The sequence below is a fragment of the Equus caballus genome, chromosome 2 (genome assembly GCF_041296265.1).
Source record: "Equus caballus isolate H_3958 breed thoroughbred chromosome 2, TB-T2T, whole genome shotgun sequence".
NCBI lineage: Eukaryota > Metazoa > Chordata > Mammalia > Perissodactyla > Equidae > Equus > Equus caballus.
This window is the reverse complement of record NC_091685.1, coordinates 32378316-32384888: the sequence shown is the minus strand read 5'-3', so window position 1 is coordinate 32384888 and position 6573 is coordinate 32378316.

Sequence of the window (6573 nt, the reverse complement as noted above, 5' to 3'; positions counted from 1 at the left end):
ACAGGACATGAACCCATTTATCCGTCTGCTCCTTCCTTCACTCAGCAGGTGCCAACTGAGTGCCAGGGGGGCCTCAGTACCGAGATGGCCATGGGAGCTGCGGGTGAGACAGCCACGGCCTTCCCCCAGGAGCTCCCATTCGAGTAGGGGAGGCGGCTGTGGGATGTGGGAAGTGGCAGAGCAGGGAGCAGCTGGCTGGGCCTGGAGGAGAGCGAGGGCCCCGAGAGGGGCTGCAGTCTGCGCTGTCTTAACGGGACGAGCTCACTAGGTGGAAATGAAACCACGATCCCCTGTTCTCAGGGCCGGTCCCTCACTGTCTCCATCAAGCCAGTTGGTGGGTGTCCCCCCCGCCTCTTGCCGGCCTCTCAGCCCTGGAGAAGCCTCGCACCTGGGTCCCTTGGTCAGAGTGGGCCTTGTTCTCTGTCTTGCGCTCACGGCAGTGTAGGAGGGAAGCTACGTGAATGCTGATGGCAGGGAGGGTGGGAGACGGGGTGTGGTCTGATGTGGGGTCCGAGATGGGATTCAGATCCTACTTCAGCCACACACTCACCAAGTGACCTTGGGCAAGCCCCGCCCCTCCCCGGCCTCAGCCGCTGCTGGGTGGGAGCAGCACACAGGTCTTGGTAAGGCGCCATTCCCCTTCTGACAGGTCAGGGTCCTGGGCGGGTGGCCCACGTCTCCGTGGACCTGGAGGGGAGGGTGGAGGTGAGGCTGCTTGGGGCTCCTGGCTCTCGGCCCACAGGTCCTGAGTCATCTTCCAGGCAGCGAGTGACCTCTCCATACCCCTGTCTCCCTCCAGCCCCGTGACCCTGGGTGGCGTGCAGGGCCAGGCCGTCCCAGGCGGGCAGCACTGTGGAAATCACAATATTGACCCAGCACGCAGGAAGTGGGGCGGACAGGCCGCCGGGGTTCCGGGCCGGGGAGACAGCTGGCTGAGTGATGAGCTCGGAGCCAAGCTCTCCCTCCCTCCTGGGTCATTGCCGCTGCCCGCCCGCCAGGGCCGCTCCTCCCCGCTCCCTGCCTCCCTCCTCCACATTCCCCGGCCCAGGCCTGCAGGGGAGCTGCCGGGGAGCTCTGGGGCCCCAGACCCTCTTGGGACCTGCCTTCCACCGGACGAGGCACAGGCTCCCCGGCTTCTGCGGGGTCACGCTGGAACCGCACCCTCGCAGGCTGCTGACGGGGCAATAGTCCTGCCTCCCGTCGAACGGATGGGGAAGTGGAGGCTCAGACAGTTTCTTGGCCAGTCGTATCAGAGCCAGAATTCAAACTCAGATCTGCCTGACTCTAAGCCAGTGTTCTGCCCACCGCCCGTGAGCCAAGTTATCTTTGGTAGTGATAGTAATGTGAATTAACAAACCGCTAACTCTGTGAGGCACTCAGTCGGTCTCCCTCAGTCGTCACAACAACCCTGGGAGGGGTTCAGTCACTCAGCCGACTTTACAGATGGGGAAACTTAGGCTCGGAGGAGCTGGAACAGCTTTCCCAAGGACACCGCCAGCAAGCCGCAGGGCAGGGACTGGAACTCAGGTTTGCCGGATCCCGCAGCCCGTGCCTTGTCCATCCCTCGAAGCTCTGGGGCCGGTCCTGGAAGGTCCACTCAAAGGCTGCCTCCCCCCGGGCCTTGGGACCACGGTCCGGATCTGTGTTCCCCAGGCACGTGCACATGCAACGGGGTTCCTTGGGGCAGCCTGGCCCACAGCCTTGCCCTCCAGCGGTGGCTCTGCCCGGAGGGCTGGGCCGTGGGACTTGGAGAAGACACCCACCCTAGCGATGGGTCAGGCTGGACCAGGACGTGCTGCAGGTGAGCGACTTCTGGGGGAGTCAGTAGGGGGAGCAAAAACGCTCCTGGACTTGGAGGTGGGGACCTGGGGCTCCTCCCTGCCCCTCAGAGTCTCGTTCCCTCATCTAGGGAAGGGCCTACCCCCACCACCAGAAAGTGAGCGGGAGGTCTGGCTCCTGTTGCTCCATCACCTTGCTGTGAGCCGGGCGTGGGTGGGGAGAGGGTCGACACCGGCTCTCACCAGCTCTTTGTATTTTGTATCTTGGGCTCACTGTGCAAGGAGTCGCCAGTCAAAACCTGCCGTGGGCTTGTTCTGGCTGCCACCGAGGATGTCATCTGATCATCGCATAGCCGCGCTGTGAGGAACCAGAGCAAAAGTTCGCTCGGCATTCAGTGTAGGCAAGGAGCGTGAAGTCTGAGAAACGGCTACGATTTGACATCCGGACGCTGATTGTGCGAGTGTGTGTGTTCACGCACGTGCGTGCCTGAGTGTTACTTCTTTGTATTGCCCACCAGGAAGCTCAGGGCCAAAACTGTGACACACAGGAATGGAGGACTTCCTGATCCAGCTTACTTCCCCCGGCCCCCTCCACCAGCTCTGAATTATAATAATTACCATGTATCGAGCCCCTACTGCGTGGCGGGTGAGATACAATCCTGTACCAATTTTCTCATCTCCTTTCTACCAAGGTGGAACCTGACTTTCAGATTATGGGCAATACGCATCATGGATTGCATCGATTAGTGATGTCTGCTCTAGGCACAGGAAAGGAAGTACTGCTGTGTGTATCTCATATTTGCCTTCTCTCATTCATTCAAAGTATAAAATTGTATGTATTCATATTTTATATTTGGGTTTAAAGGCAGATTATGAAAAGTTTAAAGGCATGTGGAACGACATATGTCATTTCATAATCCACCTTTAAACCCTTGTGGAACAAGACTTTGTATAAATAAACAATAATGATTCATTACAAGTAATGATTAGGTGCATTCACTGGGGTATATGACTATGTCCTCACCATGTCCCTGTAGGAGAAAATGGGTGGGTCATTGCAAAGGCAGAAGCTCAGGTTCAGGGTCTGGACCTCTGCTAGTCCATAGAGCACCTTTGTGTGTATTAGAAAAAAGTGCTCCTCTGGGTCATCACTGCTTGGTAAGCAGAGCACACCAGGGGTTCACCCTATCACACCAGGTGCCCTTGTTCAGTGCACAATCTGAGCAACCATACATGGCAGCCCTGTTCAGCATCTTGCCAAATCCCACAGTTGTATCCCCCACCCTGAATCCCATGCTCATTTTACGGCTCACAGGCCACATTCTGGGTCTTGGGTGCCCATTCAGGCTCCAGGACAGCTGGTATTTGGTCTGAGGCTGAGTTGACGGGCAGGAGGAAGAGCAGTGGTAACAACTTAGCCTGTTGTTTGTGCCAGCAACAAGCAAGATGGCTTCTGTAACTGCGCCTGCCTGCCGGGTTCTGGGGATGCTCCCGATCCGTGCGCAGTCCCAGTGAGGTGTTCTGGGAGGACTGCCGGCTCTGGGGGCCCTGCCCCTGGCCTTGGCGCCCGCTCCCCACAGAAGGGTCGGGCGAGGCCCCTCCTGGGGATCCGGCACGCCCGGCTCTGCCCGCGCGCTTTCCACCAGGTCGCCGCGGGGCCGGCCTTCTGCGCGCTGCTGTCGCCTGGACCCCCACACGGGAGGCTTGGAAAACATCTCTCTGAAAGCAGAGAAAGTGTGAGGCTTCGAGAAGGAGCGTGTGGAAGGGGAGGCGTCCTCGCAGGAGGGAGATTTACGGCCTTCATCTGGCCCGTCCTCGGCCGGCGGGAGCCCGCGCTGAGGCCTTCCGGAGCGGGCGCGGGTGTGCTGCTGCCTAAAGTCGGACGTCAGCGCTTCAGCGCCCTTGGAGAGGGCGGCCACCCCCTCCTCCTTTGACAGATGGGGAAACTGAGGCCCAGGACAGAGAGCGAGCTGCCTTTCACCACAGCTGAGCGAAAACCCCAGGCACTGACTGCGGACACCGGGCACATGCTGATCTCCCTAGGTGTCAGGTCGGGGGTGCTGAGAATGGGGACAACGGGGGCTGCTCAGTGACAGCGGTTAACCAGCAGCCTCCTGTGTGCCAGGCTGCTCCCTTGGTGCAACGGCAGAGCTACTATTTGCATTTGACAGACGAGAAAACTGAGGGTCAGAGAGCCCCCACTCATTTGCTGAAGATCACACTGCACCACGGTGACGGTGACGGAGAAGGTGAGGTGTCACAGGGTTAGGAATACGGTCCCCGAGGCTGACTGGCATCCTGTTGCCACCACCCACTGGCTGGGGGGCGTTGGCCACATTACTGTGTCTCTGAACTTCAGTTTCCTCATCTGTAAAATGGGGACGATAACCAGAGAGCTGTGATGGAGGTTCAGTCAGACAATGTACGGGAGGGGTGTGGCACAGCCTTGGGACGGATCTACGGTCAATAGATAGTTCCAAGGTCGTATGGTCGTCACTATCAACGTTATCAGGCAGCTACAGCGGGCACAAGTTGGGTTGGCTGCTAGAGTCCAACCTTGGATTCCTTGGGGCGAGAGGTCCTGCCCTTTGTGTCATCTTGGTGGTGACGGTGAGGAGGGGCTGGTTCTCGGTGCTCCCCTCCCCCCACTAGCACAGAGGGGTCCACAGCCATCCTCTCCCACCCGTCGTGGAGCCGGCTGACGATGCTCTGCCACATCCTCGAGTGGTGACTCAGCGTCGCTCGACAGCTGGGGACTGTTGTGTGCATCACGGTGGCAGTGATGTGCTGACCAGCCTTTTTCTGCTCATTTGTTTGTTCATTCAACAGCTGTCCCGGGAGCACCACACTGGGCCAGGCGGTGAGTCTGCGACTCAGGGACGCCATCGACAGGTAGCATCCTGGCTCCCTCATTCCTGGCATTCCTGAGCCCCCTGGGACCTGCCGCTCCCGAGCTCACTCCTCCAGCCTCCTGTGGGTGCAGAGTGCGCCCCCCACCCCCAAGAAGGCTAGTTTTCCCTCTGCTTCTGTCGCCCGAGCTGATGGCTGGAGCCTGGCTACTTTCAGGCGGTGGGGGTTTGCACGTCACACTTCTGTCTCCCAAGCCTGGGCTCTCCCCCCAGCCTCCCACTGCTTCTTGGCACCCGTAGTCATCTCGATGTCTGGGCCTGGGGACCCGAAGATTGACCTGCGTAGGACCAACCAGGTCACAGGATTCATCTGAGAAGAACAGGGTATGACCGGGCCTTTGAAACGCCACAAAATTGCCCACCAGCAATGGCTTTCACTCTGCGTCCCTCCTAGCTGTGGGGTCCTGCAGAGCCTCAAGGGTTGCTGGCATGGGGAGTGGCTGAGGGGGCAGTTGAGTTCACCCTGCCCTCCTCCCACCCCTATTTTAACCAGAGTGGCCTCGTTTCACGTGATATTTAAGAAAAGGGCTCTGGAACCACAGCGCCTGGGTGAGTCCCATCGCCACCGCTTGTGAGCTGCATGACTTCGGATAAGGCATTCATCACTCTGTGCCTTGGTCGGCCCACCTGTACAGTGGGAGTGATGATGTTCAGAGAGCTGCTGAGAAGACGGAAGGAGTGTATGCCGGCAGGGGCTTAGAAGAGCGCTGGCCTGTGGTCAGTCTTACCGCACAGTAGCTACTGTGACTATGTACTTGACATATCGGGTTTCAGTGGAATATTCGATAGAGAAAGAACGGGTCCTTTTTGTTTCTTAAGAAAGAGTTGACAGTCTCCGCCCCGCACGCTCGCTTGGGCATGACCGCCCACACTTGCCTGGCACCTGCGTCTTTCTCCAGCACGGTTCTCCTCTGTGGAACTTTCCAGCTCGCAGAATCCACTCTGGATTGTGTGAGGCGTCCTTCCTCCCTGAGCTTTTCATCCTGGGCCATTTCGGGGCATCTGGCCGTGTGGTCAGCGTGCAGGAGCAGGTGGGAGCTGCCCTGCTCTGGGGCTGGGCTCCCTGGGCAGTGGGGTCTGTCTCCCCTGCCAGACGGCCCTTTAGCGCAGGTGTGCGGGCAGCTTGGGGCTTTGTTGGGCCCTGGGCTCTGCTCCCTCCATTCATATCAGGGACCCTCCCCCAAACCTTAGAGACAAAGAGACTATCACTGACCCCTCTATGGGAGGCATCTCTTCCCGACTTGGTCTTGGGGAGGCAGATGTGGATGCCAGCTCCCAGCTAGTGGACAGCAATCCAGCCCTTGTTGTCCTCAAAACTCCCCTTTTCCCTCTTTTTGGCCAGATATTGTGCTGGGGGGTCCCAGTGGTGGGTTGGGAGAGTTCCTGCCCTTGTCCACCGGGCTGAGCCTCTTGCACCGACATAACTAAAATTTAGGACAATCAGGAGGCCACAGCCTATCTTGTGTCCTGAAATGGGTGGAACGATCTGGAAGCCTGAGGATCCAGTCCTTGTCCCAGGCACTTTCCCTTGCTGGGCTTCCATTCCCTCCTCTGACACACTGATGCCTTTGGGATGTGCCAAGTTCGTGCCTGGTGCTGGGGATGCAAAGACGCCCCGCCTAGTCCCTACCCTCAGGGAGTCAAGTCGAACGGACAATCTGACCTGTGAACGTGTCCTTGCCAAGGGCAGTGACGTGGAGTGGAGAGCGCGGACGCTGAATAGGAGAAAGAAAACCGTGTAATTGTCAAACACCGTGAGGAAGGGCGGGAAGACGGGGGCACATAAGAGAAATTCTCGCCTTTAATGACGAGAAGTCAAGAGATCCTGTCTAAAGTCGACACACGAAGAAACAGAAGTGCGAGTGTGTTTCACGCGGGTATGGAGG